A 13275-nucleotide genomic window follows, 5' to 3' on the forward strand; every position below is an offset into this window, starting at 1 on the left:
CCCCGGGGTTCCCCCCTCCTGGGCGGGGGCGGCGGGCCCCCTGTCTCGCTCCTCCCTGGACCAACCGTGGGCCAGGCGGGTGGCTGCCTGGAGTGCGGAGCGGGTCTCCCTTGGGGGATCCTGGCTCGTACCTGGGGTTGAGGCGGGGGGATGCCCGGAACTCCTGGGTGGTGGTGGGGTGCTCGTTTGGGGCTGTGGGCGTCCTTCTCCGGTGGGGCCCTGCGTTGGGTTCTCCCGGCGCGGCGGGGGGGCTGCTCTCCTGGTTGGGCTGGGGCGGCGCTCTCTTTGCCTCCGTGCCTCCCTGGCCTCTGGCTCTGGGGGCCTTGCGGCGGCCCTGCTGGCCCTGGCCTGGGTGGCGGGCTTGGTCGCCCGGGCGGCGGTTGTTCCCTGCCGGTTCCCGTGTGGCGTTGGGGGGATTCCGGCTGCCGCTGCTGCTGCGGTGGGGGTCTTGGGGTGGGGATGGCTGGGCACTCTCCCTCCTTCTTTTCACGTTCCACCATCCATTTGAGAAGAACATAAACACTCACCTGAGCACTGGTGTTAGCTCACCTTTGCACTAACAGTTTGCATGACTGAATGACTGAAATATTTCACACTAGTTGGTTTTAAGGCATAAGTATGCGTGTAAACACTATCTGTTTTGTGTACATGTCGACAGGTGGACATTTTTGCAGCTAGCAGGTGTGTTTATAACATTTGAGTGTGTGTGTGGACAGGCCCCGCCCTTTTTGTACTACATTTGAACCTTACCATAATGATTAACAACCAGTAAACTTGTTGCTTTATGCTGCTTCATGGTCTTACCCCCCTTCCCCTCCTATTATCACCCCCTACCCCCCTTCTCTCTAACGTCCCTCTCTCTTCTTCCCCTCTTTCCTTTTCCGTCCGGTCCAACACCAAAGATTTTCAGACATGATTGAAATCAATAAAAATTAATGAAATTAATAAAGTTTGGCCTCAATTACAAAAGGGGTTTATTCAGACATACCTTTGGTTTGTCTGAAGATTAATAACCCCTCTTGTTAAAGTAAAATATGTCCAACACAAGAGGCCCTCAGCTCTCATCTGTCTGCCCAGCTGTTGGACAGGACAAGTTAAGAAGGAAAAAAAAAAATAATAAAAAAAAAATGAACACACGGTTCACTTCGGCAGCGTGCATGTATCTGCACCCCCACGTGCACGTGTACACTGCCACACTGCTCCCTGTCTGCTTCATCCCTCCTCCAAACCCACAGTGTATTGATGGACAGATATTTTCCACTCATATTAGTGTCAGAATAGGCTCCGTGCAAGTAACTAAGGAGTTCTACTTCCGCCGCCTTGAGTGTGAGGCCGACCATTTCCGGTTTGCGACTTCTATAGCAGCGACACGGCAGATTTTGATTGCGAAAGATGGCATATTTCACCCGTTGTCTACAAGGTCTCCCGAAAATCGACGTGAACGACATCTACAGGATTTTCGACCAGTGCGTGGTTACATGGGCAAAATATCGTATCGAAAAAATATAGTGTCGAAAATACCGGAAGGGAAATGTGTCCCATTGTAAACAAACCTTTGCTGTGACATATATTTATGCAGCAGCTCGGTAATATACGAGGCGATCTTCCAAACGTGCTTTTATTAATGTTATGAATATTATGAAGTGCCTGTTCGCTCATCATTTTATATTTAATCCTAGTGGTCAGTGTTTTTTTTTTTGTGGAATAAGTACGGAGCTGGAAGAAGAACCCAGTGTTAGGCTAACAACATTAGCCTTTTGATGGACCCAAAATCCAGGACGAACCACGTAAATGTCTGGGAATAACATCAGCCTTTATTTTGTCGGGGCACAACTAGAAACACAATTCCGTGTGATTTTTTGGACAGTTTCTAATGACTGAGACGGCTGTGTAAGCTGGCGGCTCGAGCTCTGCTCTGTTCTCGTGAGTCCGGCAGCCGCTAACCCAGAGCGGCGGGTCGGCTCGCAGTCCGAATTCTCACACATAACAAAACAACACGCACATGTAACAAAGCACCCTCCCCTCAAACACATTAATAAATCCGGCTGCTCTGCTCAGAGAGGTTTACTCCGTCCACTGGCACCGGAGCCCGAACGCAGAGCTCGGATGCCGGGTCCAGACATCAGTGGGCACACATCCCCCCCGCATCTCCCTCGTGAGGGGTGAAAGAGAGGGGAGAGCCAGCGGGGCGAGAGCGGAGCGGCTGGTTGGTCCCGTATGAGCTCCAAAGCTTTCTCTCAGTGAAACACCATCTATGCATGACGTAAAGAGAGCAGTATTGACACATGATCTGAATGACCGTTTACATGAACAACGATCGGTATACCCAGCTATCTCGATCGTAAAGAAATTTTGATCCGAACGAGTCTGACCGGGGCAGAGTATTCCGAACGGTGTGTTTTACATGACGCATTTTCTTTCCGATTGCTGCAAATACGAAACACGACTCGTCTTGCTTGGGGTGAAGTCCTCCCGCCATGTTCACCATCCATTCGGCTCTCACCGACACATATACTGGAAAGCTATGAAAGCTTGTAGTACTGTTGTACTTTGACAAATTCGCACACGGGTACACAACAATGTTGTGATGTCTTTGTCACACATTAAAACACCAAACGCCTGTCTTTTACCCGAAATCCGCTCCTATTTACTCAAAACTAGCAACTCAACAAAACTCCCCACAACAATAACACGACCAACAGGAAGTTGTCTGCCTTACACTCGAAACACGGAAGTTAACCGGAAGTTCTATCGTGCACGTAGGCTATTTCACCTTTGATGTAATATTTGTCTTTCCAGCAGATCTTGTATAATCGTTACAGCTTAAAATAATAATCTATTCAAATCAGTACTTGTATCCCCAACTTTCTCACCTCTCTTCCTTTTACTCTCTTCCACCCCCACCCCCCCTCACATTCTTCCCCTCTCCCTCCCCACACACACTAAATGTAACAAATAAAGAAAAAATAATACAACAAAAAGGGGTTTTACAAACCTACATTCTGGTTTCTCGAAGCTATACAACCTCTTTTGTGATAGTAAAACCTGTCCAACACAAAAGGCCTTCAGCTCTAATCTCTTATAAAGACTGGAGCAAGATCTACGAGTTCATCGCTTCAGCATTTCACACCAGGCCTCTTCCAACTCTAAGTGGCAGATATGCACTAATAAACAAAAGAAAAAGGAGAAGAAGAAGATGAAGCTCCTCCCTGCTTGTCCAGTGTGAACACCATGGGCAACATGCGCGTTCAAGATTGTGTTTATAGCGTTCTTGAATATGTTTCACGTCAGGTTGGTCTGGATCTTAATTGTTTTAAGTCCCTCTACATTCATCTTTTTCTCAATTGTAGAAGCGTTCCCAGTGTTTTTTTTAATCATGTTGATGCTGATTTTGGCAAAAATAAAAAAATACCTGTTTTGTTTTCTAGGACATACTGTAGTTTCTGTTCGTTAGAAATTCACTTCTGATTTGTGGGCGGTGCCGTTGGAGCGGGGCAACCCCACCCTTCTTCCCACGTCAATGCTGAGAGCTCTCTGTTTACATGCTCTCCCACTAGCTTACAGCCCTTTTATACCTCCAACTAAACATTAACAGTGCTAAAAAATAAGTGAGCAATTTTTTATCCAGGCTATCAAAATCTGGATCTAGTCTACAAGTCTACAGGTGGATGGAAGCTTGTGACCTGCCCATCATAACAAATAAACTCCTTTTCAAACAGCATTTTTTTGTCTCCTCCTGATTAACAACATTTTGAATTAAGAAATACTCAGAAACACAATTTTAAACCTAAATCTCCTTGAATTAGTCCTCCATCATCAAAAACAATGACACAAGAACATGATAAAAACACCAAAAACACTATCAAAGTCTTTAAATACAAACATAAAAAGGAACAGAATTTTTAAAAAGCAAACAAAAAGGGAAGCTGAACCCCCAGACCAGCTGTACAGTGGGCTGTCAAGATCAAATTGCTGTCCCTGAAAACATCTTAACCAAAGATGAAACTAAAACGGAAAAAAAAACAGATCTGCTGGCAGCTCAAGCACTGAAACATAATTTAACACATCAGATGATGAAGGGGTCAGACCAGTTGAGCAGAACGATGCCCTTTCTGGTCTACAGGCTCATCTGATTGTGTGGAGCCAATCAGGTTTGAATGGAGAAGACGAGCTAGTCACACGCTACTTTTTTGTCACCGATTTTCTCACACATAAAAGTTGAAAAATACAAAGTGTGCTGCTTTTGAGAGAAAGCAGAAGATTTAGCTGTGATTTTTTTTTTTTCAAATTCCATGCATAATACAAGAGATTTAGCAACTGCTAAATCTTAATTTACTGGCAAGGAGAGGCTGAGGGCACATCACTGCATTCTTCTGTGGTGCAGTAACCCGTTTCTCTGCAGCTCAGAGTTCTGAAAGAACAGACAAAAGTCCCATATTTCAGCTGAATGTTCAAACTCTCATTTTTTTCAGATGAAATGTTGCAGTCAGCTGTCTCAGCACTCAAATGTGCAGTAACTATAGGATGGATGGGGACACTCTTAATAGCACATATCCTCATGGGACCTCAGGCATCATCTGGTTAAAGTGCAGCTAAAAAAAAAACTAAAAGAAAACTTAAAAAACTCTTACTGCGAGGTCCAAACATCTCCATGCCTTTGGAGTCCTTACACAGATTCTAAAAACATGGGGTGGAACGTCAGGTTAAGATCCTGATTCAGAGTTTATCCAATTAAAATAATAATGACTGAATATCCTACTGTCAGCAAACAGTACACACAGATGCGTAGTATTCCCTCTAAATGCTCTCAGGTAAACTTCTCAGAATAACCTGGATCCCATTTGCATCACCGTGTTAGTTCTGTGTCTTTGATTCCATGTGCTGATGCCACATTAGCATTGCTTGCAGTGCTAAGATGTTTCCTATTCGTCTTTCCCAAAGAACCAATACCGTTACCTGAGGAACCATTGCCTTGTTCAGCTTCTCATCTCCAGCTGCCGCCTCAGACATCGCCGTCCTGACATCACAGACATCTACCGCACGTTTGTGAAGAACACAGACGAACAGACCTGCAGCGTTAGGACAAGCAAACTTCAGCAAAAAACCGAATCACTTATCAGTTACTCTGAAATCCTCAGTAAAGGAACCATGGTTCTTGTTCAAAATATTCAAGGAACACTTAACTTGATCCCCGTGGTGAGTTGGAACTTTTTGAAATAAACCTGCAAAATTTCCGACTTTACAACATTTTTTTTTTCCTTTTGCGAGGCTTCACCTTACTTAGCTGAGGACCTAAGAAATATTTTGGGATCAGAACAATTAATTCCAAACACAAATTTGTGATGTAATTTCACACTGTTAACAAACAGTGTCAATAAGGGAAAAAAAGACAACTTGTTCATGTGTCATTCTTTCTACAGCTGAATCATTTTCAGGTTGTTATCAGCAATAGTGGAGATTATAAAAAGATTTCAGAAAAATGCATACTTTCGAAAACTAGACAGCGATGTTAAGGTAAATGTTTACTGTAAAAGTTTAATGCTAACTATACCGTACACTATAAATATACACTTTTATGACAAACTCACCTGACTTCTCCAGCCTAATTACTGTCAATATTTCATGTATAATTGCTTTTATCTACAGAGGTTAATAATACTTTGGTACTAGTTACAGTGAAACCAAAACCCATATAGTCACAGCTCTTACACAGCTAGGATTGCAAAAGAAAGTTCTTCTCTTTAAATTATAGACATCATCTTGCTTTATATTTATTTGCACTAAGATAGTTTTGCAAAGTTTGTAGCACAAAAATGTGTTGAGAAACAGTAGTACGGCAGAGAAGTGATCCAGGGAGAAACAGAGAAGCTTATTTACTCAAATATTTAACATTCTCACATGTCACTATAGAACATTGGTGGGTGAACTCTGTGCTGGCTTTGTCACCAGCAGGTCATGAGTTTCATCCCAGTCCAACAAAGGGGACCTCTGTCCCTCAGGTCTGTGCTGATTTGTGGAGAGTTCAGTCATTTTATTGAACATTTGCTCTCTAAATGATAGTTGCATTGGATAATTCACACACAGCACCCAGTGTCTATTGATACATTTGAATATTCATCGTGACGTTTAACCTTCCAGTTGTTTGGACACAAAGGCTGCAGCATATCATCCTAATTGAGTGTAACAAGTGAAAACATGATCCTATTGAATATGTACATGTCAAATGTTTGACATGTATAAAGAAATGCATAACTACATCCCTCTCTCTTCTTCCCCTCTTTCCTTTTCCGTCCGGTCCAACACCAAAGATTTTCAAACACAATTGAAATTAATAAAGTTTGGCCTCAATTACAAAAGGGGTTTATTCAGTCATACCTTTGGTTTGTCTGAAGATTAATCACCCCTCTTGTTAAAGTAAAATATGTCCAACACAAGAGGCCCTCAGCTCTCATGTGACTGCCCAGCTGTTGGACAGGACAAGTTTAAAAAAATAAAATAAAAAAAAAATAAATAAAAATGCATAACTGCATTTACTGTCAAAGGCAACTAAAGGTTTGCAACTCACCTGTTTTTTTTCCATTGGTCTTTGGGCAAATGTTTATCCAGGGACTTTGACACCTGATTAACCCTTTAACACCAGAAATGTTGCCGGCAACATCTAAATAACACGCTCTTCGTACTTCCTCATCCATTTACACAATCAACGAAAATCAGCTGATTCTGACGCGGAGAAAAGAGTTTTCATATCAGCTTTGCACTATGATACAACATGTTACTAACGTAACGACGTAAAGCCGCTTTTCTCCGCAACAAAATCAGCTGATTTACATTGATTGCATAAACACTTCACTACTGTAAAGTGTTTGTCTGCATCAGGATGTGCTGGGTGCATATGTTGAAGAGTTACAATAGTCAAAAGAATGTTAACACTAAAACTAAAGCTCCAGTGTAAAAGGGTTTGGCTTTTACAAGAAACTATTTGCAATAACCCTTCCGCTCGCTTAGGTTGGCATGTGCTTTGGGGTCTGCATGACCCCCCTGCAAAAAATGTAACTCCTTCCGCTGTGTTACAGGGCATAAGTGACCCCACGATGCATTTCTCGGTGGCCAGCACGAAACCCATTCCCTCCGCTGTTTTAACGGGCATAAGTGACCCCACGAGACAATACTTTATTTATTTTTTCTCTTTCCATCCTCTCCGCTGTGTTACAGGGCATAAGTGACCCCACGATGCATTTCTCGGTGGCCAGCACGAAACCCATTCCCTCCGCTGTTTAAACGGGCATAAGTGACCCCACGAGACAATACTTTATTTTTTTTTTCTCTTTCCATCCTCTCCGCTGTGTTACAGGGCATAAGTGACCCCACGAGACAATACTTTATTTTTTTTTCTCTTTCCATCCTCTCCGCTGTGTTACAGGGCATAAGTGACCCCACGATGCATTTCTCGGTGGCCAGCACGAAACCCATTCCCTCCGCTGTTTAAACGGGCATAAGTGACCCCACGAGACAATACTTTATTTTTTTTTTCTCTTTCCATCCTCTCCGCTGTGTTACAGGGCATAAGTGACCCCACGATGCATTTCTCGGTGGCTAGCACGAAACCCATTCCCTCCGCTGTTTTAACGGGCATAAGTGACCCCACGAGACAATACTTTATTTTTTTTTTCTCTTTCCATCCTGTCTTCATTTTCCTTACACCCCAAGACCACCAGGGGGTGGAGAGGGAGGGGGGGGGGTATCAATTTTTTTTAAAATTTATTTTCATACCCCTCGCGCTGTGGAGTTTGCGACTACTATTCGCAGTCCAGCCTGTTCCTGTGACGCTTTGAGTGTGTGAAATATTGTTGTTTCTTTTGTAAAAAAAAATGCTTTTGTCTTTTCACTGTTGCTTGTGTTACTTGACTTGCCTGTGAAACTCAATAAAACAATGGAGTTGATATGTTTTTTTCCTTGTTGTTTTTTTTTTTTTCTTTCAACCATTTTTCACTCCAGCAAGGCATGAGTCAAGGTAAGTAAACTTTACAGCGACTTTTTCTTTTTAGCTGGGACTTTTGATTGTTTTATGTCTTTCTTTTTTTTAAAAAAAAAAACCTGTTGCAACTGTAAGACTTTAGATTATTATTAAATACCTTTTATTTATTTATTGCTTTCTTTTTTTGTTGTTTGTTTTTGCTTTCAAAAAATAAAAAGTTGTGTCTCAGCTCGCTTTTTGGAAAATCAGTTTTAAGACAGGAGCAGTTGGTGCAATACCTCCACACCAGGTGGTGGCAGTATTGCACCATTCTGTTTTTCTTGTCAAGCTGCAGGAACCGGAAATCAGAAGCTATCCGGTCTACCACGCACGCATTTAACCCTTCCGCTCGCTTAGGTTGGCATGTGCTTTGGGGTCTGCATGACCCCCCTGCAAAAAATGTAACTCCTTCCGCTGTGTTACAGGGCATAAGTGACCCCACGATGCATTTCTCGGTGGCCAGCACGAAACCCATTCCCTCCGCTGTTTTAACGGGCATAAGTGACCCCACGAGACAATACTTTATTTTTTTTTCTCTTTCCATCCTCTCCGCTGTGTTACAGGGCATAAGTGACCCCACGATGCATTTCTCGGTGGCCAGCACGAAACCCATTCCCTCCGCTGTTTAAACGGGCATAAGTGACCCCACGAGACAATACTTTATTTTTTTTTTTCTCTTTCCATCCTCTCCGCTGTGTTACAGGGCATAAGTGACCCCACGAGACAATACTTTATTTTTTTTTCTCTTTCCATCCTCTCCGCTGTGTTACAGGGCATAAGTGACCCCACGATGCATTTCTCGGTGGCCAGCACGAAACCCATTCCCTCCGCTGTTTAAACGGGCATAAGTGACCCCACGAGACAATACTTTATTTTTTTTTTCTCTTTCCATCCTCTCCGCTGTGTTACAGGGCATAAGTGACCCCACGATGCATTTCTCGGTGGCTAGCACGAAACCCATTCCCTCCGCTGTTTTAACGGGCATAAGTGACCCCACGAGACAATACTTTATTTTTTTTTTCTCTTTCCATCCTGTCTTCATTTTCCTTACACCCCAAGACCACCAGGGGGTGGAGAGGGAGGGGGGGGGGGGGGTATCAATTTTTTTTAAAATTTATTTTCATACCCCTCGCGCTGTGGAGTTTGCGACTACTATTCGCAGTCCAGCCTGTTCCTGTGACGCTTTGAGTGTGTGAAATATTGTTGTTTCTTTTGTAAAAAAAAATGCTTTTGTCTTTTCACTGTTGCTTGTGTTACTTGACTTGCCTGTGAAACTCAATAAAACAATGGAGTTGATATGTTTTTTTCCTTGTTGTTTTTTTTTTTTCTTTCAACCATTTTTCACTCCAGCAAGGCATGAGTCAAGGTAAGTAAACTTTACAGCGACTTTTTCTTTTTAGCTGGGACTTTTGATTGTTTTATGTCTTTCTTTTTTTTAAAAAAAAAACCTGTTGCAACTGTAAGACTTTAGATTATTATTAAATACCTTTTATTTATTTATTGCTTTCTTTTTTTGTTGTTTGTTTTTGCTTTCAAAAAATAAAAAGTTGTGTCTCAGCTCGCTTTTTGGAAAATCAGTTTTAACAGGAGCAGTTGGTGCAATACCTCCACACCAGGTGGTGGCAGTATTGCACCATTCTGTTTTTCTTGTCAAGCTGCAGGAACCGGAAATCAGAAGCTATCCGGTCTACCACGCACGCATTTAATTGCTTTTAAAAACTATAAACACTAAATTGTGCAGCACTGTATGCCGTTATAGTTATCGATTAGGGAGGGAATTCGGACACAGATTTTCAGGACTTTTGTAACCTTGAGATTTAATGTTTACAAGCTTCACGTGTTTACATGGCTTTGTTACAAAACGGTGAGTTTTCCCGGTCATATGTGGGCTTGTTGCTTTTACTAAACACTGTCATTTGCGTAATCAGTGTTCTAAATTTTATTGAAGAGAAAAAAAAACCAACAGGAATTACCATCTTTAATAGAATTTGCATCTGATGCAGCAAGAATGATTTTATGGATTTTAATATAAAATGATCTTTTAGGTAACATTCTTTCGTTCAGATTCTTAAAAGAATGTAAAATTGTGAACGCTATTAAATAATAACAGGATGCAGACAATGAGTCCGAACACACAAAAAACCCAGGTGAACTCAAACCGATCTAGGTCACAGATTTTTTATTGTAATACAGTATAATCATAATCAAGGATACATTTCTTGAAAATATGCAGTGTCAGATTAAATCAAATTAAAAACGAATGTACGACTCCAAGTACCACAGATACATCAAACAAATTTCAGAAGCAATAGTTCTTGATAGTGTAATTACTCACAAATATAGACATTTTACCTTGAAGAATATCTATGAAGTACACTCGTGTCACATTTAGCTAAGTGATATAAGGAGCCACTTACCAGATATATCAAAAATAGAGATTAAAACTTTTCTTAAAATGTAAAGACAACTCAAAGATGATGATATAATATTTTTCTACATTTTCTTATGCGATGCACACGTGTCGAACTACGTTGGTTACATATATATTGATTACAATTAATGATTGCTATTACTTTTATAAAGAGCTTATATGTGGCTTGAAAAGTAACGAAAATAACATGTCATTCTGGGGGGGAGGTCCGGTCCACATCAGCGCCATCTTCCTTCATGTCATCGTCGTCCTCATCAGAAGAACTGCCGATATAAATGACTCCAACATGACTGTAAGGTACCGCATGTTCCCCATAGATTTCCATCTGTAAAAGATGTTAGGGAAATTTCATGTGTAATTGCATTAATTATTCATTAAAGAATAATGAATCAAAATTGCTTGAAAAGTAAAAAAAAAAACAATACATTACCTGGTTGGGTTGCATGTTATGGTTTATTGAAAGTGGTCTCTGGTTTTTTGTCTTCAAAGTGAATTTTTCCTCACTTTCTGTCTGCACGCCTTTGTCAATCTTCGCAGGTTTGTCTGCTGTTGGAGTGCCTTCAGTTGAAGATGTGACATCTTCTATCATCTTTTCATCTTGGAAACTGGTTAGGTTTCTATTGATGCCTTCACAGCACAGGTATTGTCCTCCACAGAGGCAAAAACACCTCTTCCCTGAGCCAGGTTCAGGTGAACCAAAACCTTGGAGGTCCTTAAGATCTGCAGAAAAAAATGAAGGGGTAAAAGTTGTCCCGTCTAAATTTCTTTCGTGAATAATGGTAAGATCTTCCATCTTGTGCTCCAATCTGTTGTCCTGGGGAAAGCCTGAAGTAGAATGGGGAGGCCTTTATTTAAATCCTCTGTCTGGAGTCTGACTTCCTAATAAGGTTGAGGAGCAAATCAAAAGTTCCCAAGTTTATGGTTGCTCCTTTACCATAAACACATACATTTTAACTCAAGGATCAGAATTAGCTATTCTATCATTGTGCCATGTCATGTCAGACACCTCAGAACCCACACAGATTTAAATCTATGGAGGTTTTTAATACTAAACTCTGTGACATAACATAACAAAGATATATCTGGACTTTTTAAACAAAATTTTCTGAATCTTTACCAACAAACAGACAAACAATTTAAGCGTCTAGGTAATGTACCCATCTCATTAGCTGGTCGTGTAAATATAGTTAGAATGAACGTATTGCCAAAATATTTATTCCTTTTCCAATGCATCCCTATTATAATTCATTAAAAGTTTTTTAAAAAAAAATCGATTCTCTTGTCTCATCATTTATTTGGAATAAAAAAACACCCAGAATTAAAAAAGTTTTTTTGCAAAGACCAAAATTCCTGGGAGGATTAGGACTGCCTAGGTTTAGTCTGTATTATTGGTCATGTAATATTTGATGTATGTCCTTCTGGGACGGAAAAACCAGACCTGACTGGGAACGGTTGGAAAATCGAGCTTTCTTCCCAAACACAGCAAAGTCACTGCTATATTGTACATCAGATCTTTCTAAATTTAAATGCCAGAACCCAGTTGTATCTCAGTCCCTAAAAATTTGGTCCCATATAAGAAAACATTTTAAATGGAATTTTTGTTCAGTACAAATGCCGTTGACCAACAATCAAGCTTATAAATTACTATCACATGATACATTTAAACAATGGGGCTCTAAAGGGATCCACTTAGTAGCAGATTTGTTCATAAATAAGACTTTCTCTACATTTGACCTTTGAAAAATCTCAAGAGTTGAGCTTAAATGTAAGTGCGGACGAGCCAATTTATTCGCCCAAAACAGAAAAGAAATACAACCTTTTTGGTAAAGTTACATTTGTGATTAAGACGAAAGAAAACCGATAATTCAAATAATTCAATCTCTTGAGTGGCTGTGATTGTGTAAAAAACAACCCTGCAGCTTTTGCACATTTCATCCACAAGGTGACAGCATTCTCCACAACAAAATCCACTGCCAACCTGTTTGGAAAGTCTTTATCGGTCTGAAAAGGACCTCTTTGCACCAAATCCATTCTTACTGGATCAGAGAGTGTGGTTGGTCATTCAGCTGGATCAACTGGATTTAAGTTTGGGCGAATTTTGGATCCAGTCTGTTCCTCTTCCATACAGAGCTACAATAAAAGCAAACAGTTAAAAGAAAACAGTCAAATGTTTCCCTTTCAACAGTAGATGTGGTGACAGAAGTTTCTTCTGCAGATAAAAAACAAGAATTATTATTGTACAATAATCAATGATAAAGCCAATAAAATATCTATAGCAGAATAATAATATATTGGCTCGTTTAAAATCTGTGTGCAGGTTTTTCACAATTTCATGATCTTTTTATATATTTATGAGAGATTTATTGTTTGATTGTATATTTGCATAAGGTCATATTTCATTATGCAGACACTGTTTTTTTTTTTATTACTCCAATACTTTTTAATACTTTTTGAGAGCAGAAGAAACTGTCGGCTGAGATGGAACTGTGCAAAACATCATCATTATGTAAACTAAAACTGCAAAATATAAATGAGAAATAAATGTACCTATTTATAAATAATAAAATGTGAACACTAATTTGAGAATAAGTGGAAATATAAGCCTTTAATACACTTCTTTTTGTATTATTTTGTATGTTCATAATTTTAAAATTAGTACATTTATTTTGTTTGTCATTTATAGATGAGAACCTTTATTTCCTGACACACTCGTTGTAAAACTCAGACTACCTGACTGTCTATAACAGATAAACAGCAGTTTTTATGCTGTAATAAACCGAAAAATGCAGAACGCACTAAATATGTGTTACCAAAACAATGAAACAAAACG

The 13275-nt window shown here is 40.4% G+C and overlaps 1 long non-coding RNA gene across 3 annotated transcripts; it reads left to right on the forward strand.

Annotated features, from left to right (window-relative positions):
* The first annotated feature begins 8827 nt into the window (after window positions 1–8827).
* LOC111947965 lies at window positions 8828–12244 on the forward strand. Of its 3 annotated transcripts, none has more exons than XR_002873934.1 (3): window positions 8828–9878; window positions 10652–10742; window positions 10983–12244. It is a non-coding gene; the product is annotated as an uncharacterized LOC111947965 (long non-coding RNA). The 3 variants fall into 3 exon arrangements; XR_002873936.1 differs by having other exon boundaries at window positions 10652–10737; XR_002873935.1 differs by lacking the exon at window positions 8828–9878 and having other exon boundaries at window positions 9885–10737.
* Window positions 12245–13275: the final 1031 nt, after the last annotated feature.

The sequence above is a fragment of the Oryzias latipes genome, chromosome 10, assembly GCF_002234675.1.
Source record: "Oryzias latipes chromosome 10, ASM223467v1".
NCBI lineage: Eukaryota > Metazoa > Chordata > Actinopteri > Beloniformes > Adrianichthyidae > Oryzias > Oryzias latipes.